Source organism: Phalacrocorax aristotelis, chromosome 6, assembly GCF_949628215.1.
Source record: "Phalacrocorax aristotelis chromosome 6, bGulAri2.1, whole genome shotgun sequence".
Taxonomy (NCBI): Eukaryota; Metazoa; Chordata; class Aves; order Suliformes; family Phalacrocoracidae; genus Phalacrocorax; species Phalacrocorax aristotelis.
In genome coordinates, this window is record NC_134281.1 from 558,129 (window position 1) to 584,670 (window position 26,542).

The 26,542-nt window shown below is 43.8% G+C and overlaps 1 protein-coding gene across 14 annotated transcripts in view; it reads left to right on the plus strand.

The window, feature by feature from the left end:
• The window catches only part of TMCC1 (transmembrane and coiled-coil domain family 1), a 197,517-nt gene that overhangs the window by 68,772 nt on the left and 102,203 nt on the right, over window positions 1-26,542 (plus strand). For 3 of the 14 annotated variants that reach the window (XM_075095545.1, XM_075095551.1, XM_075095553.1), the window contains exons 1-2: window positions 6,805-6,915; window positions 10,700-10,946. The gene's annotated coding sequence lies outside the window, so the exon portion shown is untranslated. Of the gene's footprint in view, window positions 1-6,803; window positions 6,916-10,699; window positions 10,947-24,649; window positions 24,724-26,542 lie in introns of those variants that run through there. The other 11 variants (XM_075095541.1, XM_075095542.1, XM_075095543.1 and 8 more) reach the window with 8 other exon arrangements.

Below are 26,542 nucleotides of genomic sequence, written 5' to 3' on the forward strand. Positions count from 1 at the left end.
GGTGGTCTTTCCTAGAATTTGGTACTGCCCTAAACACTCATCTGAGATGACTCAGTTTCTGTCTGAATTGGTATTTGGGTCTTGCTGTGTCACAGCTTCCAGTGGAATAGTCTCAGAGAATGTTATCCCTGATATTACCCGTTCTTTCCAGATTTGCCTGATTAACAGGTGTCATTTTGTACTGACATCACAGGTGTATTTGTGAAAATCCTCTTAGCAAACTCCTGACCCCTGATCTGCTTTCTGTACTTCCAAGTTGATGGCCTGTTTTCAGTTAAGCCCTGAAGGCTAACTCTTTTTTGAATGGTGAGCTTTGCAGCTCAGCACTTTTTATTCTTGCCATGAAAGCAAAAACAATGTTATGACTGCTGACATTTTTGTCAGAGCATGCCAATGAAGGTTAAAAGATATGCCAATGCAGCTGCCATTGTATTTGCAAGCAAGGCTCAATGTTCTGCTTTATTTCTTATTTTCAAAGAATGGCTACAGTTTCTTCCTGCTCTTGGGCAACTGCTGGTGTGGTTAGAATCTGTCAGAGAGCAATAACTTATTTAACCTGAACAGATTTAAAATTATTCTCTTGTTTGTCAGTATGCATTACCTCATTGCGTATTTCAAATGTACATGCCTGATTTTGTGCTTGCATACATAAGCTACCTGAATTATCCTTTATGCATGCAATATGAAGAGATATTAATAACTTTAGTATCTTTATCAACGATCTGGACGAGGGGATTGAGTACACCCTCAGTAAGTTTGCAGATGACACCATGTTGGGCGGGAGTGTTGGTCTGCTTGAGGGTAGGAAGGCTTTACAGAGGGATCTGGACAGGCTGGATCGATGGGCCGAGGTCACTGGTAGGAGGTCAACAAGGCCAAGTGCCGGGTCCTGCCCTTGAGTCACACCAACCCCAGGCAACGCTGCAGGCCTGGGGCAGAGTGGCTGGAAAGTGCCTGGCGGAGAAGGCCCTGGGGGTGCTGGCTGACAGCCAGCTGAGCATGAGCCAGCAGCACCCTGGTGGCCAAGGAGGCCACCAGCACCCGGGCTTGTGTCAGCAATAGTGTGGCCAGCAGTAGGGCAGTGATCACTGAAAGGGTTTTCAAGCATTGGAACAGGCTGCCCAGGGAAGTGATTGAGTCACCATCCCTGGAGGTACTTAAAAGATGTGTAGATGTGGTGCTGAGGGACATGGTTTAGTGGTGCACTTGCCAATTTTTAGGGCCTCCTTCTTACCTGTAAGCAACAGAGACTTTGATTTTCTTTCTCATGTGAAAGACAGGAATTCATGCCATAAGTGATTCCTCCTGCCATTTGGACAAGGCACCGAGCCTGACTTGACTCACAGGGAAGCGTCAGATGTTCATTTGTCTAGCATCTATTTTCCTAGACATCTCCAGTCCAAGTATCACTGCTTTCCTTGCTCAGCCTAGCAAACCTGACGAGACAACAGCCTGGAGTAGTCTGGTTGTGAAAGAGAAGCTGCTGAAGTCATTAGGAGGTCATTTATTTTCTGAAGATACCTACCTGTGTCTTACTTCTTTTTTCAGTGTTTTTCAGTGGCAGCTACCAAATGCACGAATAAGGGAGGAAAGAGGGAGAAAGAGGGACTCAGATATTGTGGTGTCAGCCAAGTAAAAATTTTGGGATGATGGCACTATGACAGAGTACTATGACAGAGTCATAGTGGTAGAGAAGAGTAGTGTGTGGTCAAACCTGTCGGAAGAAACCTCATAGCTGAGCCCCATCTGTCATCATATTAGTTGCAGTGTTCCTCCCAGGGCCATCTCCCTGGGCTTTTATCATTCTCCAGCTGATGGTGCCCCTTCTTCTTCAGGCTGTCCTTGGAGACCCTTAACCAAAAAAGCAGCCTGGACTTACAGTCTGTGTCTTTTTCCACTTGCAACTGCAGGCACAGTTCAGATCTCATGGTTTTGGCCATGGCTTGTGTTTGTTTATTTTTTCCCCCCTGTGTTTTTGGCAAGGCTGTTCTCTTCATATAAGCGGCTGTGACGCTATTTCAGTGTGTGACTGAAATTGCAAGCTTTAGTGTATAAATCAGCTAGATGAGGAAGAAAATGTGTATAAGGACATTTGTTCCGTGGCGCTATCATATGATAGGCATATGAAATGAGACTGTGACAGAGTGAGAGCTTATCTTCCAGAGCTTCAGATCTCAGCCCATAAGGATGGCAAAGTGCTCGTGCTCATGCTTAACAGAGGGTTACAGCAAATCCTGTGTTTCAACAATCACATTTCATTAATCATAGCATGATTTGGGTGGTAAGGGACCCTTAAAGATCACCTAAGTCCAACCCCACTGCCACAAGCAGACATCTTTCACTAGACCAGGTTGCTCAAAGCCCCATCCAACCTGACCTCAAAAACTTCTGATGATGAGGCATCCAAAACTTCTCTGGGAAACCTGTTCCAGTGTCTCACCACCTGCATAGTAAGAAATTTCTTTTACCCTTACTAGAAAAATAATTATTTTTCCCTACAAAATATTCCATATCAGTCATCTCTGTGTGAGCAGGGTAGCCCTTCAGTGCACTGATTAAAGCACATGAGCTTTTGTGCTATGTAGCACCTGAGGAAGTAGCGTGGCTAATATTTACGTACAGTCCTACTGACTAGTGACTATAGCAACTGTATAGGAAAGGGAGTTCTGGCACCTGGCCCACGAGCTCACACTGCCAGAAGGAAGATGCTGGGAGCTTGGGTGCACCCACATGAGGCTAAGGCAGCTAAAGGACAGCTGTCTCACAACGCCCATCATTCATGGGGCATGTGATGCCAGGATCATCTCTGGGCCCTGGGCAATTTGTCTGTGAGCCACCTGTGGCTGCAAGGACAGATGATAGATGATAGAAGACTAAATGGGGCATACTCTACTGACCTCACCCATACTGCAGGGGATGTGGTCTAAGCTTTGAGGTGCTGGGATCAGTCACTCTACAAATCTGGGAGTTAAACAACTTGAAAACTTCCTTGTCTAACACTGAAGCCATAAGGTTCACTGCAAGTGGTGGCCAAGCAGGCCCACGCTCAGCCTATGTTGAACTGCCTGGCATCCAAACCCTGTAGAGTAATCCCTTGCAAAACATTGGAAATAGCCTGTGACCCATAAAAAGACGACCCTTTTTTCTCCTCTCTTTGCCAGTATCATTCCAAACCCTACCCCCAGACATCTGTTGGTATATGTCAAAGTAATAATTCCCTCGTAGGGAGAGCACTGCAAAACTGAACTATATCACATGGATATTGGGAGACATCTGTAATGCAGCTATGTCTTCTGGCACTATGCAGGAAGGAATGAAATTGCCTTGTGAATGTAAAGGGGATCAGTTTTCAGGAGGACGGCAGTCACAAAACAAACTCATGGTTGTTGCTATAAGGCCTGCCTGAGAGCTGATGCTGAATTAAAGGGTCCATTTTTTCCAGGTCAGATCAGCAAAGATTTTTCACCACTCTAACCAGAACTGCCCTCCTGAGCTTGTGTTTCTCTCTGTAACAAACTCCCAGGGTAGCTCATGTCCTTTATTCACCATTTCTGGCAGTATAGCTGATGCCTGCTGGTGCTTCTGAAATGGTATCCCAGCAGTCAGGCAGAGCTAGTTTCTATAGTGACCGGAGAGTAAAGAACTAAGCTTTAATGTGAATGTAATTTATCAGTCCTTTACATTAAATTCACTGTTTATTTCATGTCCGTCTTCAGTCTGCTACTTGGTTTCTTCCCAGCAACTCCCCATTGAAAGAGCGGAAATTATACAAGGACAGGACCAAAAATAAAAAAACCCCCAACATCTGGAGGCACAGTGGTTCATATCTGCAAGGCTGGGGACTCTCCCCTTACTGAAGGGCCTAGCTAACAAACCAAGGGTGGCATCATGAGAACTGACCAGGGTAATATAAGTGATGTTTTGAGAAAGGCATAGAAAGGTAAAGTCCACAAACTGGTGTTCCCCCCAGCCCCCGTAGGAATCAAAGTCGATTAATAGAAGCACAAAGAGACCCTCCCCAGTTTCAGCCACATGCAAGCTATTTGCTCTGGTGTCCTAGTCCAGCTTTCACCCTCCTACATTCTATTTAGATCCACAGCCTGTCACAGGACCTTCTTGTGCAAATGAGCATTAAGAGCTGTGCTGAATGCCACCACCTCAAAAAAATAACTGCATGCTTATTTTGCATTCACTTTGCACTGGCACAAGCCACTGTGTTGGACAGAGACTAGTGAGGGCCAGAATGTTTTCTCCTGTACAAGGAGTGAATGGATTTTAAGTTGGCACATTGATCTCCTGAAACTCTGGAGCTCTACTAGTGATAGCTCAGGTAAGTGTCTAAAACAGAAGTATCTGTAATAAGTGTTGGCTCCTGTCCATAGATACATGTAGGTCTACAGATCTGGATTGTGCATGTCCAAAACATTGTGCTGTCTGGCTTTCAAAGATACTGAGCTCCTTTGGATTCAATTGTTCCGAAAAAACAGAGAAGATGCTACAAAGCTATGATACTGAAGCCATTCCCTGAATGTCTATTTGTAGATTTGCAGCGTTCCCCTCTTTGAATTAGTGAATATTTTTTTTTAAATTAATTACACAGTACAAGATCAAATATGTAGAAATATATTGCAGAAAGTCCTGTTAGAAAGTATATAAAGAAGGAAAGTAATTAACAAGCCAAAACATCAATACGAAGTACCCGCAGAGAGGGATAATTGTACTTGAATTACTTCCTTGGCTACCTGGTTCATCACTTCTGTGTGTTGTCTAAAACTACAGATTTCCTGTGAACTTTTGAATCTGATATTCTTAATCATGTTGTAGTTTAAAGCCAAATTTAACGTCAACTGGAAATCTAACACTAACAATGCATTACTTACTTGGATATTTGTTATTAATAAATAAGAAAAAATTGAATTACTAAATATTTTGAATATAAATGCCACCATGTATGCTGTTCGTTTACCTTGTATACGCTCTGAAGTTAGCCAATGAAAATTCATCAGGCCAGGTTCACTTGCTGCTTTTGGTCAGTCTCACCTTCTGTTCTCATGTGCTGACGCAGGATCCCAGAGCTTGGTTATTCAGCTTTGAAAAGGAGGAAAGGTGAAAAATGGTTTAAAGAGAAATTTCAAAAGATCTCTTTCTAGTTCTGCAAAATGTTTTTTTAGGAAATAGGGGAAGGAGCAAAGTTCCTGTCAGCTTTAAATAAACTGTCCTCATTTCCTAGATCCTGAAAATCATGCAATGCCCAGCCAGACCTTAGATGACCAATTGTTTATGGAAAGGCATAAGGCTTCTTTGACTACTGAAGCATCAGAGAAGGAAGGCAGTGAGGAGGGAGAGGCCCTTAACAGATGATACATCCAGCACACTCCTCACTCCTCAGTGGAGCTCTATGTCAGTGGTGCATATTCTCTTCAGTAGGCAAAGATCCACCATCTCGTATTTCCTGCCTTTAGCTTTTCTTGGCATGTCAGGATCCATGTCCTCTCTGCACACCCTGTGTCTGTAAATTCAAGTGGCAGTGCTTGGATTCAGCATACAGCTCTTGCCTTCTCTGTACACCCCAACATGACATAGCCAGGCTCTGCTGTAGCTTCAGGACACACTGGACTGTGACCTGGGGGACGCACGGGGAGAGACAAGAAAAGCTAGCTGGTGGCAGTGAGGAAGGGATTTGAGTGGGAAAGGTATTGGCTGGTGTTCATTAATTCTTGAGCTTTACGTGAAAAAACGTAAGAATTAATAAGCCCTGGTTTAAAATAAAAGTCAAGTTGTATAAATTCCAACCTTTTTGCAGCTAAATACATTAATTGCATCATACAAATACATATCAAGGCAAATTTATCATCAAATCAGCTTCCAGAAAGAGTTCAGCCGTCTAAAAATAAACACAGTCACCCTAGATAACATTGCTGTTCAGATGAGGAGAGATGGTCAGGTCAACCGGAGCAGTGTCTTTCAGATCCTGGTCTTTGGTGTCTTCTCAGGGTACTTCATCTAACTCACTGTTAGATGAAAATGATGGTGGAACACCAGAAGCAGCTGATCAAGGAGCCCTTCTGAAATACCTACAATACAGTTTGACTATTCTAAAAGCACCTGAATGGTGATCACAACCCTAAGCACTATTCCATGCGGCAAGCTAGAGGTCACAAACCAGTTTGCAACCTGATACCAGGTATGAATCCTTCCTAGAGCCTATTGTTAGACAGAGAACCTGTGACTGCCAGCCACTGTGGGCTTCACGGGGGACTTCAAATAACCACATTGTCAGGACTGAAGGAGCAACCTAATGCCCACACTGCGTGTCTGGGGCAGTCCGAGTCACTGCTGAAGGCAAACAGGCACACAGCGGAGCTCAGTCGTGGCAAGCTGTTCCGTTCGAGGCCTCTCTCCGGCAACGGCTACAGAAGCAGTGCCTGCAGGGCCCAGTGGCAAGTTGCAAACGTGGGAAAAGGAACACGAGAGCAGAGGGAAAAAAACGTGTCAGAAAGGTGGTAGGAGAGGAGCAGAGTGAAGGGTCTATTGTCTACAGTCTGGGATCGCTGGAAAGGGGCTTAGAAATCACACGCGCTACCCCGCGGCCAGCCAGCACGCTAGCAGCACACCCTACCGAGGGGCGCTTCGTGCAACCCGGGCATCTCCCGGGGCAGGGCTCGGTGGGCGGGAGCCGCGGGGCCGCCTCCCTACAGGCCCCGCGGGGCGGCCCGCGGCCGGCAGGAACATGTCGGGAGCGGGCGTGGTCTATCGCCCTGCCCCGCCCCCACCGGGTGATGCCACCGTGCCCGCCCCGCTCCGCCCCTCGAGGCTGCGCGCTGACGTCGTGCGCGGCCGGGGCTAGTGGTGTGGCGGGGCGCGCAGGGATGGAGCAGCCGCCGGCGGCGCACTCGGGGCGCCTCCGCTCGGCCGGTGAGTGACTGACCGGCCCACCCCGCGGGTCGGCTCCGGTGCGGGCTGGGGGTGGCCCTTCCCGGCCCCGCGGCCCTTGGGCAGCACGGGGGGGACGGGGGGATCCCCCGCGGGTCGAGGCCGGCGCTGAGGCCGAGGGGATCTCCGCGGGTCGAGGCCGGCGCTGAGGCCGAGGGGATCTCCGCGGGTCGAGGCCGGCGCTGAGGCCGAGGGGATCTCCGCGGGTCGAGGCCGGCGCTGAGGCCGAGGGGATCTCCGCGGGTCGAGGCCGGCGCTGAGGCCGAGGGGATCTCCGCGGGTCGAGGCCGGCGCTGAGGCCGAGGGGATCTCCGCGGGTCGAGGCCGGCGCTGAGGCCGAGGGGATCTCCGCGGGTCGAGGCCGGCGCTGAGGCCGAGGGGATCTCCGCGGGCCGGGTCGGGCGCGGCCGGGGCCCGGCTGCGCCCACTGCGAGCGGCCTCACCCACTTCCGGACCTGTCGTTGGGCCGCGCTGTCCCGCCCCACCCCCGCCCCGTTTCTCCGTGCCCGGCTCGGAGCCCCCCGGAGGGAGCCGCGGCCCAGCCGCCTCGGGGCCACCCTCCCAGGCCACCCCATCCCAGCCCGTCGGGGCTTGTTGCCGGGACCGGTGGGGGCGGGCCGGGGCGCAGGTGCGCCGCGGCCGGGGCCCGGGGCCGGCGGGAGGCGCGCAGCCCTCGCAGCCGGCCGGCGCCTCCCGGGAGGCCGCGGGGCCCGGTACGCGTGTGCAGAACTGCCTGCGAAGGCGCTGCGGGTGCCCGGCCTCTTTGTTTTGGAGGAGTCGGCTGTGTCTGACCTTACTGATTTTTAAGATAGCTACAATTTGGGTTTGTTCTTCACGTGTTCCTCCCTACGTTAGCTGTCTTTTATTAGGTAATTAAGATACTAATTATTTCATTGTAGTGACTTGTGAGATTAAATTTTGCCGTTCTGAAATGGGTTTTCAGAGGCAGGCCTTTAAAGTAGAGAACTTCAGATGTAAAGCAGTGGCTTCTGAGCACTACAAGTACTGAAAGTTGTGAGGCTTAGAACTGAAACTATCTGTTAGCTCAGCATGTGTGTACAGCTGCTGTCGGCGATAATACCAGAAAAACCTAGCGTGCATTAGTAACAAATACTGTGGCCAACAAAGCTGAGGCAATCACTTTCGCTACAAGATTTGATCAGTGAGGAACCCTACGGAGGCTTCTTGGTGGGCAGAAGGTGTGAAGGTACAAACTGAAGGGGTAACAATCTGAGTGGAAGTACAGAGGAGGAGGAGAGAAATGTAACTGTCACTGCATCAGAAATGGTGTCAGTTGGCCGCAAACCTTAAAATCTAATGTTTCCGCAAGGTGGAAGCCCTTAGTAACACACACCTGAAGTAGTAATGCCCTGGACCTGAGCCAGTGCAAGAGGGTCCCCCTGAGTTTGGGGAGCAAGCAGCGCTGTCCTTGCAGCTTACTGCTGGTCCTGTCTTGAGCAGGATTAACATGTTGCAGGCAGCTTCGTGTTTAGTCAACAGGACGATGCTCCTCTCGGGGTAGGTTCTTTTTCCATCTTGAAATGTCTGGGGGCGAGGAAAGCCAGGTGTACTAGCCAGGATTGTTCCTCTCAGGTGCTGGAGGACTCTCTCCCTGCTCTTGTCTGGGGACAGCGAGGCCCCCCAGCTTGCAGGACTTGCACTGCTAGTGACCTCCACAGCCTCACAAGATTCCTGTGCCAAACAGACAAGTTTATTGGAGCTTTGTATCCACTCTGTGCAGTTCAGCTGCCTGATAAACCCACTCAACCGATCTGGAAGTCATTCAAAATATGGAAGCAAACTGAAAATAGAGGAAGATCTCCTTTGTGTCAGTTTTGTGTTAGAAATAAATTAGGACTTCAGGCTTTCATGCCATTAAAAAGTTTGGGTGTCCCCCACCAAGTACCACAAAGGAGTTGATGGGTTGTCTTTTTTAAGCACATCTCTGGCATGGTTTGGGTGCTCTCACATCTTATTTAATCCTAGGTAAAGATCCAATAATTAAAAGCTGTACCTAATTCAGATACAAAATAAATGTCATTGAAAGACTACAGGGTTTTTTCTGTGTGTTTAAAGAGGTACTTTCTTTAGGAAATGGGTTATATCTAGCAAGTAGGCTCCTCTGCTGGTCAGATGAATGGTTTGGCGTGGGTCTGTGGAGCTGCTGGTGTTTGTAATGAGTGGGCTGCTGCGGCTTGCACTGGAGTTAGGCAAACCTGATATTAGTATATCATCTGGTCTTTCAGAGAACTGTTTTTGAACCATTCAAAAATAATTGGCGTGATAATATCTTGGGCTGGGTTTCTAGGAATTTTTGCTTAGAGGTCTGGGGGAGGAGTGTTCTCTCCCTGCTCATTTCTACAGTGTGTTTTCCTGATGTGGTGTGTTCTCCTCAGCTGATTTCATAGCTGCTGCCTTCTAATGAAAGCTGGACTTTGGGAACTGGAATCAGTGAGCTGAAGCTATTGCTCAGGCGACCTAGCTGAGTGGCTTTCCTTGATGGACCTGAAGTCTCCTCACCTCTGAAACAGGGCTACTGGTTCTCCCTTATGTCTGTCCTCTAAGACATTGGGAAAGCTGATTACGGTGGTGTGCTTGGATACTGCTTGATGAAATGGTACTTACAGAGAAGACAGTTCCCTCTTGATAAGGATATGAGTTTATAACTAACAGGGGACTCAGATTAACTCTCTAGGGTGAGAGAGAGGGTACTATTTCAGTATTAATGGTGAGACTCGTTAAAGTGGCTTGTGGGCAGCTGGCTGTAGGTGGCCCTGCATGGCAGGCTAAATGCGATTTGTAAGCACTGCTAGAAAGTGAGTAGTTAAAATAGTTAAAATTTTAAAAAACTCTAGAGAGTCAAGACACTGGGTGTTGTCACGACACAGTGAGTTGATTCTTTAAGCTTGCATATAAGCTCCCAATTCTTAAAATTGTTCCTCCAGACAAGCATGTTTAAATGGTCACAAAAGGAAAAGGAAGGAAGGAAACAAGTGATTGTGTGGGAGCTAAATATCTTCTTTGCAAAGTGAAATCTCTTCATACTTTCAGAAGCATTTTATGGTAATGCAAAACTAGCTGACCTTTTTTGATTTGTAAAGAAGAATCCTACTGTTGTACCAAAAGTTAAAAAAAGTGTATCACAATAGTATTGAACAGCTTTGATTTGGAACCTAGATCTGCTGTACTATGTGAAATGCAAACACAGAATAGGTCTCTGCCCCAAAGAGTTTGTTTTATTAACTTAAATCCAAATTAGATAAGTTCAGAGTACACCAACACTCCTAAATGTTAATGCTGTGCGGGAACTCCCCTAGTGTGTTCCTTATATCTATGCTGTGTTGGACTTCCATCACTCTCTGGGTTGGTCCCTGTTTTGGACAGCAGTTTAATTCTTTAGTCTCATGCTGGTCACACAAGCAGTCCTGTGTGAAAATATGCAGTGAGCCACCAAGGCATCTAATGAGCTGGGAAGTTTTGTCTGAAACAAGGCACTCTGCAGTGTGGCGTTGTGTTGTGTCCTCTGTTATGATCTGAATGCTTAGAGAATTTTCCTTCATGAGATAATTTATTAGGTTAAAGTACTCAGAATATGAGGTAATTTCAAAGGCCACTTCTGATTTTAAAGACATCAAAGCTAGCAGAAACCCAATATTTGAAGTAAGATGTAATTTTTTTCTCTGAAGGAGACTCTGAACCTGTGGTGCTGTTTTGTTGCTTATCAGGTGTTAAGGGTGCTTCTTACTATGCTTGTTAATTTTGGCAGGTCTTTCTCCTCTACAACGAAGCTTTGTTGCCAAGATTTACTCTGAAAATGAACCACATTACTGACTGCAGCTGTCTGCAAATGTAGAAGCTGATAAATCCTATCTCCTTCCCTCCCCTGACTTTCCTGTTTCCTGTGGAATTTATACTTCTGAGTATTTTTAAAATTAGACCTCTGTTGAAGACATTTGGATTACAACTGTGAGCATATCTATGCAAAGAGATGAGCCAACCTGAGCACTTTTGAGGTATGTATATCTGCTATGACTTATAACAAATGGGAGGAAAAGGCCATCGGGTTATAGGGCAAAGAGAACTCTAGGCATGCACCTTCTAGATTCAGATTGATCTGCACCATTATTCACGTTTTTAACAATGGAATATAATATGCACAGTGAGACTGTATGAGCACCAGAATATCTAGCTGGCCTTTTGTGTGGAGGGTGACCTTGTTTGAACCCACAGTAGGAATATTGAAAAGATTCCTTTCAGAAGAGCCTGTGTTGTATGACCTGAGTCTTCACTGCTCACCCATTCAGTTCTTAAGTGCCACTAAGGTCTGTAGAGACTTTCTTCTTCCAAGCATTTGACAGATGTTAAGTAGTCACTGAAATGCACCTGGGAGGCAACGGTGGTTCCTCTGTTTGGTTAGATAAAGTGTTCGGATCAAGTTAGAAGATACCTGCTTTGAATTGGAAAGCATCTTCAGCAAAGGCTAGAAAAGAAGTAAGTTTTGCTTGCCTTCCTATGCACAGGTCGTAGCGCAGTGGTCTTTTTGCTCACAGAAAGCAGCGGTCTCTTAGGGCAGTCTGCCTGTAATGTACAAGACTAGCAGAGCTGGGTGGGCTTTGCTTTGTGACTGCACAGCTTTGTCCCACCCAGGTAATGGAAGATAAAGAACCTCAGCTGTTTAAGAAGCACAAAAGCTGCCCAGCTTGCACAGCTGTATTTTACCTTAAGGCTTTTAGCTGTACTTCTGTATTGAATTTTAAACCTGGAATGAGGAAGTCAGCTGACTTCCTCTGTATGGACTTAGCAGAGGCCAATGTACACTGATAACATCTGTTGACTCTCCTTTCGTAAACTACCTGGACGTGATTATCTTTCCTGTGATGTAGGTGTTCATGCTAACACTCCAGGGCAGCAGCAACCTTAGCAATTAATTGTGGGTTACAGCGAAAGGTAGGCAAACACATCTCTCCTAGAAGAGACTGGTTATTTTTAAGCATTTTTTTCCAAAAAGGAAAACTACTGTGCTGTAAGTAGATAACCTGACTGAATCATTCAGCATGCTATGTTGCTGTACAGTAAGTATTTAGCAGACACGCGTTTCTTAGAGCTTTTATTCATGAGCTCCAGTGATTCAGGCTGAGATGATACTGGAGGGACACATGTCTAACCTACCTACCTGTCTGGCTTAATATCCTGATGTCGTTGCTCCTGTAACAGGAGGGCAAAATGGTCTGTGTCTGCAATGCTAGTGTGAACTGTAACTGGCAGTGAAGTGCTGTGGTGTAGAAAAGGATCCTTATCTGTGCTGCAGTTATTCCTCCTATCACTCCTGTGCAAGCAGAGCTGGGATCAAGGGGTGATAGTCTGGTAAATGCCTCTGAGTGGGCAGAACTTAATGCGGGAAACTTTAATCATGTTCCCCAGTCTAACCTTGGCGTTTTTATTTGGTTGTGGTAGTATACTAAAATAGCATGGGTAGAAAAGTATTTTTATTTCCTGTGAAATGCTTTTGTGAAAACTGGAGAAATGCACCAGAGCTTCAGGAGTGAAATGGTTTGAGCTGCCCATTACAATCTTAGTGCCTTTTTTTACTCAGGGACTTGGATTCCGTAACCCAACTAGGTGCCTTTTTTTAGTTGTGTATAAGTAAGTAATGGTCTGTGTAATTCCATCAATTAAAAGCAGTGTGCATTTCCCAAAGGAGCTGCTGTTCTGTGAAAATTGAACAATTTCTGCAGTAGCTCTGAAAACCTGTAAGAATACAAAGATTCTGTGTGTCCCTGACTGTATGTCCCTAAGCAAGGTATTAATCGTTATTTCCCTATCTCTAAGATGAGGTTGATCTATCTTTGTAATACATTTTCATTTAATGAAAAGCATCATTTAAGTGTTTGCAATAACTGCAGTTTCATTATTTAAACTTACGTGACTAAAAGTGAATACTAATGTGTGCAGTGGCAAAGAATTTGAGCGTGAGATAGTTTTCTTTTGATATAAAGAAATGGTCTGAAAGGTTAAATTGTGTACATTGGAGAATGTTGCCCTAAAACTGCCCTACAAGGTGTCTAAAAAGTTTTGAACAACGTTAAAGGGCACTGAGATGTTGAGACAGATGGTAGTGCCATTGATCCAACTGTGTGATGGGTTATGATAAGAACTTTGCAGACGCCTACTTACAGTTTCTTCAGAGAGAAATTTGGCAAATTTCAGTATTCTTCAGATTGTGTGAGCTGGTTGGTCTCCCTTAATGAATTCCTTAGTGGCCTGTCTTTGTCCTGAAGTCGTTGACTGTTATTTTCCTGGAAGCTGGTTGCCATGGTGATTATACTGTTAGGAAATAAATGTGTTTTTCATGATCTCCAGGTATATCAGTTTGGAGCAAGGTGACTGTAGCCTTTTCTGGGATTGAAAGAAGTACTACACCCGTAGAGGCTCAGTGTTTGTCAATCACTGCCTGTGGGAGAGTGCTGAACAAGCATCTTATGCTTTAGCAGGTCATAGTAGTGAGGTGAAATACCACTTGCCTGTAAGGAGCAGTGAGTGTGTGCTACCATGAGTCTGAGGCTGAATAATGGTTAAAACTGGAGAAATGAAAAAAGAGCAACTTTTGGTCAGGATCTGTTACGAGTGAACTTAACCTGCTTCAGGCCAGTAATGGTTGACTGACTGGTAAGGTGAAAGTGTTGTTGTTGGAAAACAGTCCCTTGAAGGTGCGCGGTGCTACGATCCATCGCCGTGTCGGCTTTCCATTGGTACAATCTCTAGCTCTGGTCTTCAGCATTCTTGTTGGAGCTGGGGTGCTGCTGTTTGTGTGGCACCACTGTTTGCCTTGAGCTCATTAAAGCTGGGTCAGTGAGATGTGGTTCCAGCTGAACCTGCTTGTGCCAGTGCTGTGGCATGCGAGCCGCAGCTTGCTGCGAGACCCCTGTACATCTTCTCCTCATACTCCTCCAGAAATAGGTCTCAAAGTGAGATATGCCTGTGCCATTTCCAGGGGAAAGCACATGTTGATGTGGCTTGGTGGCCATTGATTAACATTAAATTCTTTGCAGGGGAAGAGCAGGAACAGGTACGTGAGCCTTTTCTTAATGGCAAGGACTTGGTTAGTTTGCATTGAATACCTATGAGAAGTTTGGCTGTGTGGTCTGCAGAGCATCCTAGGGTAGAGAAGTGAGGGCTTGTCATGCATGGTGGGGATGGGGAGGCTGTAACAGCTGCTGCTTTGTGGTCTGCAGAGCAGTTTCCATGCTGCTCAGGCTTTTGCTGCGGGTGTTGGTTTGCAGGTGGTTTGTTGTGCTGAAAGTAAGTTTTGGTTCTGGTTTACCCAAGTCCTTTAAATGCTTCATGTGCAATTCCAGTTTGTGGGAGAAGAAGAATCCAAAGTGGGTTTTGGTTTAATGTTGGTTTAACTCTTTAAGTGTCTCATTTTCTTCTCTAAAAAGAGTGTACTTTAGTTGAGACAGTCTAAGAAAACTTTTTTTAAAAAAAGGCAAAATTTATGTGCATGTCACAGATGACACTCCCAGAGTCACTTGAGTTTTTAGGATCAGCTCGGGTTTAACCCCAGTGCCCAAAAGATGCCTGTAACTACTAAACTCTACTAGCTTCCTGAACACCCTGACTTCCTAAAGGAACATGCCCATTGAGAGTTCTTTTGGTACCTGTCACTTGCAGGGAATGCATCCATTTTCATGGTGCATTCCAGTAACTACTGACTTCAGTCCTCCTCTGCAGAAAACAGGCTCCCTCTACTCTTCTGAGTGTGCTGTGTGTTTTCGCTAGTAAGCTTGCCCAAGGAAGTTTTCAAATATTAATGTAAACAGCAAATCCAAGAGTTTCCTGTTTAGAGAAGTCAGATACGTTTTTGGTTGCTGCTAAAATGAGTGAAGAAATTATTCTTTTTCCCTGGGTCTTCCTGCTCTGGTTCCAAAACTAGTTTTTCTTTTTTAAATTTAGATCACTGTAAAGAGCAAAGTTAGGGAATTGAGTGGACAATTAGCAGGACAGAAAGCATGGCAACGTTCAGTGGAGGATGACAAGGGGAGCAACAACCTTTTTCCTTGTTGGCTGCTGCCAATTTGGGCTCATCTGACTGTGCCCGAAGTTACCCTCCATCTGTAAATAGTTTAAAAATAAATTCCAGGTAATGGGGTACTTCTAGGTCATTAATGGACATCTTTAATTGTGATGACACAGTTCATACATGTCCTTACGATTTAGTGATAAAACTTCATGACTGTGGATATTCAGGTATACAAGGAAATATTGTAATTCACTTTGCGGAAGTATAAGCTTTTGATGAAATATGCTTTTTATCCAGGAAGTAAAGTCTGTCTTCAGCTTTTTTTAGATGGTTTTGCTGAAATAAAAGGTCAGACTGCAAATTTCCACCGAAAAGGAGACAAATAACCAATCCAATCCAATGACTTCAGCAATATCTTGTTATTTTTGTTTGTGTTTGTGGAGATAACAGTAAATCGTACGAAGGCTGTCTGGATTTGAGTATGAAGTTGTACCAACAGTGAATTTTGACCAGGTTTCCTCAGGCAGTCTCTGCTGATTACAAAATAAAACAATACAGTTGCACAGAGAATCGCTATAGGCACTGATGGTTGTGAAGCTTAAAGGATGATCTTTACCCCTTTAAATTGACAATTAAATAAAAAAAAATGCTTATGTTTGAGCAACGTCCAGTAACTGGCAGTGACCCACTATTGCTGATCCGCCTTTTTTGTGCAAGGTTGTTAGGGAAGTGCTAGAATAGCACGGTCATGTTATATGAGATTTTAAAAAGATAAGCGTATATTTCAAAAAGAAAAGAACTCTAATTACCTCTAACCTTGTTCAGTTGCTTTGAGGTTGGAGGCTTTTAGACTGAGAACTAAAAGGACTCTTTGGGAGACAGTGATCGATGCTGCCTCTCCAGACCTCCTGTAGTAAATTCCTGCCCCTCACTGGGGCCTGTCAAGTAGAATGTTCTCTGGAGCTTTAGGTCCTTGGAGCTTGCTACCCATTTGTGTTTATTGGTGTAATTTTCTTGATCTTCAGGACGTGGTGAAAACCCTGAGTAAATAATAGGTAAGGAACAGGTAGGGCAGGTTCTAGAGCAAAGATGTCAGAATTAGTAACAGCCTTCTCTGTTCTAAGAGTTCTTCAATCACATTGCTGCCATAGCTATGTGTTGATGCTGTTTGGTTTTGGTTTTTGGTGTTTGGTTTTTTTTTGTGTTTAAGTTTGGTAATAGAATTTGAGTAGTGGAAGAAGTCTCTAAAGATACAAAACTCTTGCATATTACTCAGTTACATGTAAAAAATTATAACCCTTTGTGTGAACTGTTTTGTTCTGTAACTCTAATACAAGAGGGAAATCTGAAATCATAGCTTAGTAGAAATTGTTGTCTAAGGGTGGATAGTTAGTGGTGGAAGGGCTGGGTGTTTTAGAAAAAAATCCCTGTAGCTGCTTGGCCTGGTCAGTTAAATATGGCTTTTGAAAAGTATCTGGTGATTGTTTTCTTCATCTTGGTCTTTACTGGGAAGACAAGCCTTCAAGTATCCCAGGTCCCTGTGACAATGTGAGGATCCAGAGCAAGAAAGACTCCTCCTTGGTGAAGGAAGGCCAGGTTAGGAAATACTTAAAACAAGTTCACGGGCATAAGCAAGTCCATGGTATCTGATGGGATGTCCCCATGAGCACTGAGGGAGCTGGTTGATGTCATTGCAAGGCCACTTGGGTATCTTGGAAAGGCTGTGGTGATCAGGGAAGGTGCCTGAGGACTGGGAGAATAAAGTGCCATCTCTGTCTTCCAGAAGGAAGCTTTTAAGAAAGGAGATCCAGAGAACAGTGGATGGGTTGGCTTACTTCCATCTCAGGGAGGGTGATGGAACAAATAATACTGGAAAACATTTTGAAGCATGGTAAGGACAAGGAGGTGATTGGAAGTAGTCAGCATGGCTCTAGGAAGGGGAAATTCACGCCTGACCAGCCTGATAGCCTTCTATGAAGAGATGACTAGATGGTGGATGAGGGGAAAGCAGTGAATGTTGTTGACTTCGACTTAAGTAAGGCTTTTAACACATTCCCCCATAGCATACTCATGGACAAAATGAGGAAGTACAGGCTAGCTTTGTGGACTCTGAGGTGGATGAGAAATAGTTCAGCCAGTTTCCCGTTCACCTCAGTGTCCACACACTTAGCCTGTACTTTCTCAGTTTGTCTATGAAGTTCGTGGTTGGAGCAGCATGAAGTCCTGGTGGAGGCCAGTCACTAGCGGAGTACCCCAGGGCTTGATACTCAGTCAATACTGTTTCACCTCTTCATTAATGGCCTACATGGTGGGGCCAGGAGCACTGTGAGCAAGTTTACAGATGATACAAGATGAGAAGTTGATACACCAAATGATTGTGCTGCCATTCAGAGGTACCTGGATGGGCTTGAGAAGTACACAGACCGGAACCTAATGAAGTTCAGCAACAGGAGGCGCAAAGTCCTGCGCCTGGGGAGGATCCACCCCATGTGGTGGGTGGTATACCCTATATGGGCCACACTGTATACTTGTATATGTGCTGGGGGCTTGACCAGCTGGAAAGCAAGTCTGCAGAAAGCAACCTGGGAGTTCTGGTGGACACCCAGAATCTTGGTTCTCTAAGGAGCTGTTAACATGGGTCTTGGTTTTGGCTATGGTTATAAGCCTGCATCTCCTCAGTGGTTGGTAAACTTCAGCTTTATTTGAGACAAGTCTGCTCTCTTTGCTGCTGTGGGTGAAGATTTTGTGGATTTTTTTTTTTCATGTGGACTCTGCCATGAATGTGGGAGGAAGCATTCTGATTTTGGCTGAGGCTTTAAATATATGACTGCTTGATTCTCATTGGCAAGCAAGTCATCAAGCCCAATTTTTTTATACCAAAATCAGAGTTAACTACTGTCTTTGTGCCGCTGGATGTGGAGGTGGATATTGAAGAGCTAGTATATTTGTGTGTGTCTGCTTACTGTGCTGTGTTTGCAACTCGTGTGTGTGTTCTCTCTAAGAAGGCATAATTAGATCTATTCGAAGAAAAGGACCATAGATGGGCATCAGTATTTTTTATTGCTTAAGTCCCCAAAGTGTAGGCCTTTACTCCTTTTAAAAGTTTCTCAAGACTAGTCAGATAAAGTTGAATGTATCTGACCTCGCAGTGAAATATTCATTATGTCTGTGCCAAGAGAAGTGGTTAAGAGTAAATGTGTAACAGTGATCATACTTCTGTTATATCAAAACTTGTACTAACAAGCTCCCATATTAGTGCACAAGCAGTAAAATAAACCTCAGTGTGCTTGGGACGTACGCGTTCATGTTCAGTGAAGGGAAGAGGTAAGTCAGCTCCTGTGGGGTAACAGTTGCGTCAACAGCTAACGCCAACTCCATTTCCAAATGCATGCTGTTGTGTGTGTGAGCTGGGGCTATGCTGGCTTCCTCAGCACTAGTGAAGCAGCCTGGCTGCATGCCCGTGTACTTCAGGACAGGTACTTGTGACTCTGCTTGGGCTGTGTTCTGAGGCACAAGGGCTTGTTTGCCACTATTTCCACCTGGAGGGTATATATGTACTCAGCTATATTGTTCCTTGTCTCAAGCTTCGCTGGAGCTACCTAAGACTTGAAGTGGCTGTAATGAGTCAAGTTAAAACCACATTATGCCTGTATCCTATTTCTGTTGGCAGCTGTTAGCAGATCCTTAGGAAGGAGTGTAGGGTAGTCTTTTACTGGTAGGCCCTCCCAGCCTCTGTCAAGAGTTGGCTGAAGGAGTCTAAGCTGTGTTTAATGGGCAAACTGAACATCTTGTTTATAGCGCTGCAGGGAGGGACCTGCTAATGCTTAATTAGAAAAAAAAAAAAGAGCCATTTAAACAAACCAGCCCCAGATTAAGGCCATTACTGTTATACTAATGTAATATTTTAAGAGTTGCACTTAATTAAAAAGCTCCCTGGACTAGCTCACTTGAAGAAAGATCAGGAAGGACAATTACCTTCCAAAGAGCAGGGATGAACCTGTCATACCATGAATATGAAAGGCAGTTTGGAAGTGGTAAAGCAATGTAAGCCATCAGTTTGTTAGTGGGACAAATTCTGATCAGAGGTTAACAGGACTATCTTGCCTGTTTTGTCACATTTTACGCAATACTGACGCAACGAGCTGCCAGGTTTTGCAGCCTGCAAGCAGGTTTTTCCAATGGCAGTGGTCTTCAGATAGCAGAGCTTTCGAGGTCCCCACAGCATGGAGGGAACTATCACATGAGATGCATATTGCTGCTTTGAGTCCAAGTTTTATGCCTGTAGAGAGTGGTTAAGGTACGCTGTTTAGAGCAGACATGTTAAAGATCTGGGTTGTAGTATGGGGATGGCTATCACTGTTTTGGATTAGCAGATGTTTCCCCATTTGGCAACTGAATATGTTGAGTTAGTATTTGTAAACTGTTTAAAATCAAACTTCTACTTTGTAACTGATTTAATGCTAAATACCAGTGTAAGGCTTTCATATACCTATACCAGGAGCACCTGAATCAATGGGAAAATTGTGATTTTGCTGAGCCAAATGAAAATGTCTTTTGATCTGTCTTTCTTTTACTCTCAGTAAGTTGAGTCAACACTTCTGAAAGATCAGAGAATTAATACTGGGTTTGAGTCATCAGGGGGAGTATTTTACCACTCTGTGCCAGGTTAGTTCTACTTTCTTCTTTCACGAGTCATTGTAAATATGATACTTTTGAAAATTCAGGGCTAAAAGCACATGTTAAAATTGCACATAGTGTGGGTTGGTGGTAGATGGTATCTTTACAAACCTGATAATTTAACTTGCTTTAACCTTCTTACAACTCCAAGCCTGGAATAAACCTTTCTTTTAGAACTAGAGGTGCTAAATCTTGCCAGCTTTTGTGCTGACATTGTCACAGATGAATCTGCTAGGAGTTAAAATGAAATCCCGTGCGCCCCCCCCCCCCCCCCCCCAAGTCTCTCTGTAATGCCTGAAATAGCTGTAGTGTAACATTTAGTCTTCTCTTGGAAGTGGAATCAAAATACCTGTATTTCTACTTTGTGGTTCACTTGTTCCTGACATTTGAGTCAGCTTTGACATGCTGAAAGTGGGAGCATCTCCCGGCAGACAGGCAATGAGGGTAAGAGCAGCTTTGATCTCTTCCTGGACCATTCCTCTCCTGAGAAGGTCCTGCCAAAATGTTTGGCATGGCCCAGTAATGTTGCATTTTTCCAGAGACTGGAGCATCTGATCCAGATAATGCGAATGTTAATAGCAAAAGTGGATACTAGGAATGCAGCTGACCATGGAAACATTTGAGGTGTTTCAAGGAAGTAAATCTGTTCCAGTGCAGTTTTCCCTCGTCATGGTCCACATAAGCCTGAAGCTTTCCCCATCCCTGAGTTGAGAGGGGAGCAGATTGTGCCAATGGCCATGTTTCTCTCTCTTCCTTATGCATTTTCCCCAAACTTCACACAACTGATATGCAGATCTTCATTATTTGTCTACTCAGTTGTGAGCCCTGGCTTCAAGTTCTGAATATATACATGCATGTAGTGAAAAATGACTTGTTGCTAATGGTAATGTTAGCCAATACCTCTTTCTTGTAATCCTGGTCTATTTGTTCCTTATTTCCATACTATAGAGCTCTTTTCTTTGTGGAATACCCAATATTTTGAATATTTTCTTATACTTCTTCACTCTTTTCCTTTAGGTAAGGTAGTTCCTGTGTTTACAAAATGCAGTATTTGAACTGTAACAATGAAGTTATTTTTGTTTTGCTGAGTCTTTGCTGAAGTTGATGCGAGTTCCTGTTTCTCCAGCTGTTGCGCTCATAGCTTCAGATATGAGGTTTTTGATAACACCATTTTGGAGTAACTGTGCCCTGTCTCTGTACTGCCTCCCTTCTTTAACCTTATCCCAAAGTTGTTACAGCCAACTCTGTTGTCAGATTCTTCCCCCCAGTCCCATTTTTCCTTCAAAGCTGAGTTAATTTTTTTTTTGTTTTGGTTCACATCACAGCCCCAGAGACAGCTGTGCATACAACAACTAAACTGGTGATATGTCATGCTGTGGGCCTGAAAATGAGCCACGGGGGCAAGAGAGGTTGGAAATTTTTTTAATCGCTCTTTCTGTCCTGCTTCTTGTGTTGTGAAAGGTGAGCCTCAGGTCCCTGCCCGAACTGCGACTGGAGGTGGTCCCTTCAGCTGCCCTCCAGTGAAGCGCTCGGGTCAGAAGACGCAGCTGACTCTTTTATAGAACATGTAAACATGCTTACAGCTCTTTTCCTTTTAGCAAAGAGCAGAGATACTCTTGAGGAAACGCTGCAGCTTTCCTTCCTATTTGTTTTTGAAGGAGAGTAGGTGAGAATGTGGCTTTTCTGAAACAGATCATTACATCAAGTGAAAGTGTCAGCTGTCGGTCACGTCTTGGCAAACTGCATAGCTGTAAATTGCAGCCTTGTGTAGCTTCTTCCACTGTAGACATACTTGTGGTGGGCACAGTGGACATAACTAGTAATTTTTAATCCATCTTGTTAAGAAGAAAGACTTGCTAATAGGCAGTTTTCTCTTCTGTCTAGTAAAACAGATGGTTTTTATAAGAATTCTTTGGATATACCCAGATCCATCAAATTTGTTTTTCTTCTAAAATACCTGCAGGCTGCATTTTTAGTGTTGTCTCTGAACTTTTAAGTACATTAATGAAAAAAACTCTAGAAAATGTGTATGATGTATATATAATTGTGAATGTTGGCCAATCAGAAGGCTCTGTCTGGTTAACTTTTTTAACCTTGATTTAGCTTTCTTGAAGCACCAGTTTTATGAAATTGATGGAAAATAGCCTTCTTCAGGAAAGGATATTTTTAAAGTGATTTTGGTAGGTTCCAGATACAGGACTGTACGCTGTCTTCTGCGAATCAGAAGTTGGCAGCAGGGAGAGATCATGTAGGTATGACATTAACCTTACAAGGGTAAATTTTAAGTTTGGGTCTCTGCTCCTAAAGCCTTGCACAATCTTAAGGCAGCTTTTTGACCTTTTCGTTTGGTTTTTTTATCTGAAAACTAGGGAATTACTATTAATTCCATATAATGTAGGAGCATTCCAAGGGTAAATGCATAGACTACTCACCTGTTATGGTAATGTAAACCTATAAATACTATATGTAGCTAATAAATTCATCAGTGGTGAAGGAAGTGCCTTAAAGATAACCAGTGCTTTCTAGAAGGAAGAACAAGAAGCTCTGCTAAACTGTGGAACCAGTAACATTGCCCCACAGTCAGACTATTACAGAATACCAGCTCTAGACAGAGCGGCATGGTCTTGAAAGCCTTCTAATAAATTTACAGGTTGCAAGCTATAGAAGGATGGCTGAAATATTTTGCTTTGTTTTTCATGTGATGCTTGTAGCGTATACCAAAACCTGAATGAGGATGTATTGGTACATCTGCACGGTTCTTAATTTTGGAGAAGTCTTGACCTTTACTTCATAGCTTTGAACAATAGTCTAAATACTGAGTCACTGGGATGTTCAAAGAGGGTTGGAAAAGATTTCAGTGGCAACTGGTTGTAGTGCAAAGCAGTAGAAACAGTTCTGAAAACCGGTCACTCAACTTTCAGCCACTGCTGTTTCTTAAAAAAACCAAGGAAAATTACCTAATCTTTGATATTTATGTCTATGGTCTGTGAACTTCTAACTTTGCAGAACCACTACTGATCTTTACATTCACAGCAATCAGTGAGCAGTACTTCATATGGGACAGCAGTAATTCAGAGACTGCCCGTGGGTAGTACTGAAGATGCTTGGTTCTGCTGTGGGTGTGTTCAGGAAGATGTTTCTTAAAAATTAATTGGAAAGGGAAAGGGTTCTGTTGCTAGTTAAGGGTGTGTTTGGTATCTGCTCATCTGTGACTTAAGTGCAATTTTCTCTTATCTACAGGATTAATATTTGAGCTTTCAGGAACAAAGAACTGTGTGCATTAGTTCTGTTGGTCAGCAGTATTAAATATAAAGTCATAGAAAGGAACTGTTTCAACAGGATGTGGATCTGAGAAGAGGCTGATGTTGAAAAATCACTTTCTGATCCGTCTATGACCGTGATACCCTTGCACAGTATGAGCATGTGAACCATTAATGGATTTGGGGTAGAAATGGTGAATACATTTTGGTGTGTCAAAGCATAAAGTCGTCTGCTGCTGAATCCTCCAAAATGACTATTCGTTAATGTGCATGGGGAAGGTGTGGGAAAAAGTGACTCTCCCTCCTTCCCCACTTCTGCTCCAGAGAAGAGGAGGATAATTCTTAATGCCTTTTGAGAGACCTTGGGTCTGCTCCCACCCCTGTTTCCTTGCAGCACACTCACCCCTAACAAACGAGTGGATGGACTGTCTAGATCTTTCAGGCTTGTGAGGATTCTAGGAGAGAGGTGGTACATTCCATGTTTTGTATGGGCCCAGACATAGTGCCATTTTTGTCCTTGAATATCTTAAAAATCTTAAGTTGCTTTTTGGTGATGATTGTGTAATTAATACATAAACACACTGCCAGCCTCTGTTATTTTATTAATAGTGTGCTGGAGCAAGTTTTTATGTTCTTTGGTATTCATACAAGTGACCTGTGGTTTATTGTGTAAGTTGTGGGACTACTAAATGACAAATGGATTTATAGTGCATGTGTCAGTTGACTTAATCCTTTTATCAAAAGAATACAGTTGGTTACCTTATAAAATTCAGCAGCTTGGCATTCTAAGTGTGAGTTATTCTTACTGATATGTGTGCATGTTGCCTTCAAAGGAATCTTAAGTGTTTTGCTCCATTATAAAGCATTTTATTAAAGTACCTTCACCAGTATTACCCTCAGTGTTTCTCCCCTTCCTCAGCTAGCTGAGTTGTTAATATTTTGCATATAGGAAAACATTAGGCACAGAGGCTGGTGTGCTCAAGATCTTCCGACGAGACTGGCAAAGCTGTTTTAGCCCAGGATATCTGCTCTCTCAGCCTGTACTTTAGCCACCAAACTGTGTTCCTGCTGAATCTGTGGTATGAGGAGAGAGAGCAAGGATAGCAGAGATGGCATCATTCAGCTGACTTCCTTCTTGACTTCTGGATAACGTTGGGAATAGGTTGGAGGGTTTAGGGAAATCATTAGGCAGAAATCAGTAAAACCTATTGTTATCCTGCTATGTTGGTTTTGCCCTGCAACAGTGCAGTTAGCTTAGAAAATAGGCTGTAGGTCTCTTGCTTGGGCCTGTGTCCCTTGTTTCTATTAAAGTGGCAGTTTCTCTCCATCCAGTGCAGCCTTTCCCGCTGTATTGAATGGTGTGGACTCCTCACCCGGAGCGCTGTGGATTAATTCAGTGAATTCCTTGGGCATGTCACCTGCCACTCCTTACTGTTTCTTCAAAAGTAGTTCGCTTTGGGTTATTCCCCTTTTCTAAAATCTAAGATGCAGAACCTCAACAGAAATTTGGCTTGCTTTACACATGCTTGAAGCTGTTTTTTTTCCCCCTTAGCTCCCAGCTGCGCTATTTAATATGCTGAGTCTTTCTGGTTTTGTCTTTCCACTTGCTCTTTGAGCCATACTCCATTTATGTTTTTGCATAGAGCACTGTCTGTGTCAGGGCTGTGGCCAGTTGGGCGGGTGCTAGAGATGTATATACACATACATATATCTACATATATATCTATCTCTTGTCCCTGTTTTTTCTTTTGGACCCCAGTAGAATTCCAGGAAATCTTTTCTTGGGTGAATTTTGGAGGAGGAGGAGGAAGAATTCTGTCTTGAAAACTGCAGGTATCCTTTCCATTAAAAATAGTATTGTTTTCTGATCTTTATTACATTTTTTCCCCCCTGTATTCTGCCATATTACCTATGTTCTTTGTGTTTAGTTATTTCTTGTACATCTTTTTCTTCCATTCTTGCCCTGGTTCTCCACTCTGACTTTTTAAAAATTGTTCTGTTACATTACATTAGCTGAATATACCTGTTTCTCCAGGTATTGGGTAGTCATGCCACCATCCAAATGTTCTTTTGGGTCAAATTGTTTACTCTGTTACTGTTGTCTTCCTCTTTGAATATTTTCCAAACCACAGCACCCTTGAATTTTACACCCATTCCGGCTTCTCATGAGTTCCTCTTTCTGACAGGTTTAGCTGTGAACACCGGGAGCTTTCTTTCCTTACTTGCTCTGCCGCTTGTGGCTGCTCAGCAATGGTGCTTTTAAAATATCTTAATCCTCCTATGGACATAAGTCACTTGCTAGGGTTCCCAGTTCCCGCAGTATGTAGCTTTCCAGTGTGACTATTGCCCCTTTAGTCTTCCTTGCTAAACTGTTTGACTTGTTACAGAATCCATTTTGGGATGAGTTTCTGAAAATAATCTGGGATTTCTCAAACTATGCTGGGCTGTTTCTTAAAAAAATCCTCCTTATCCTGAGGCAACTGAAAATTGTTTTTCTTTTGCCCAATAAGAGGAACGGGAAGCAACTCCTACACAAGATCACTGCTAACTGTGGACTACAACTGTATGAAGAGCTATTAAAATGACCTGTTTATGGAATAAAACAAATGTGAGGGTTCCTTAGCTAATTGTACTTCAGCGTTAACATTAAGGTTCAAGGTGTTCAAACACAGCACAAATAACAGGTTTTATAAATGCTCTACAAAAAGGGAGAATCTTTTCTGTGTTCTTGTGTTGAAAATAATTTTTATTCCCTATTTCTACAGTTCTGTGCCATTTGTACCTGTAACAACTACTCAAATTGCAAATAAGTCAGCTCTGAGCTGCGTCTCGGTGGTAACTTGAGTTCATTTTATATACAAATGACCCAAAATAACCAAACCAAATAACTGTGGTTTTGAAAGCAATTTATTAAACTAATGCATTTAGAGTAAACTTTTATTTGAATAGTTTAACTAAAAATTAATGGGCCAAAGTCTTTTCAGACTTCTGATCTTGATCTCAGATACTTGACAAATTTTCAAAATTTTCATGTTATGATGTATTTGATGAAGAAAAATGAGAGAGTGGGAAGAAACTTTTTGTCTATGGACAATCTAGCTGTCTAGAGCAAAACAGCACCAGCAATGCTTGATTTATTTCAACCCCTCCAAGTTCTCTCTGATACATGTGTGTAGCATTCATGCTAAGTTAAATGGCTCTGCAGTACAGCCATTATGTATGAAAAAAAAAAAAAGCTAAGATTGCGTCTAAGATTGTGTCTGTTCTTCATAAGTACAGGGAAGTGGAGGAATTTTGATTAGCCCAGTATGGTAGCTTTTCAAAGTTTAGGAAAAAATGGAGCTTCTGACAGAAATTGGGAGATTTGATTTGTATGACAGTGAAGGCTGTGATTCACAAGGGAGAAAATACAAGTGGTTTTCATGACCTTACATCTGAAAACCCATCTGTGGGCCCTTTGGAAAGTGGACTCTGCACAATAAAGGCTGGGAATTGGAGTCTAAAGTGTGTGTTGACCTACAGGATCCTATAGTACTATAGGGTATATCTACGAAGACCTCACTGGCAGAAGCTCTTAAAATTCGACCTCACTGGCAGAAGCTCTTAAAATTCGACCTCACTGGCAGAAGCTCTTAAAATTCGACCTCACTGG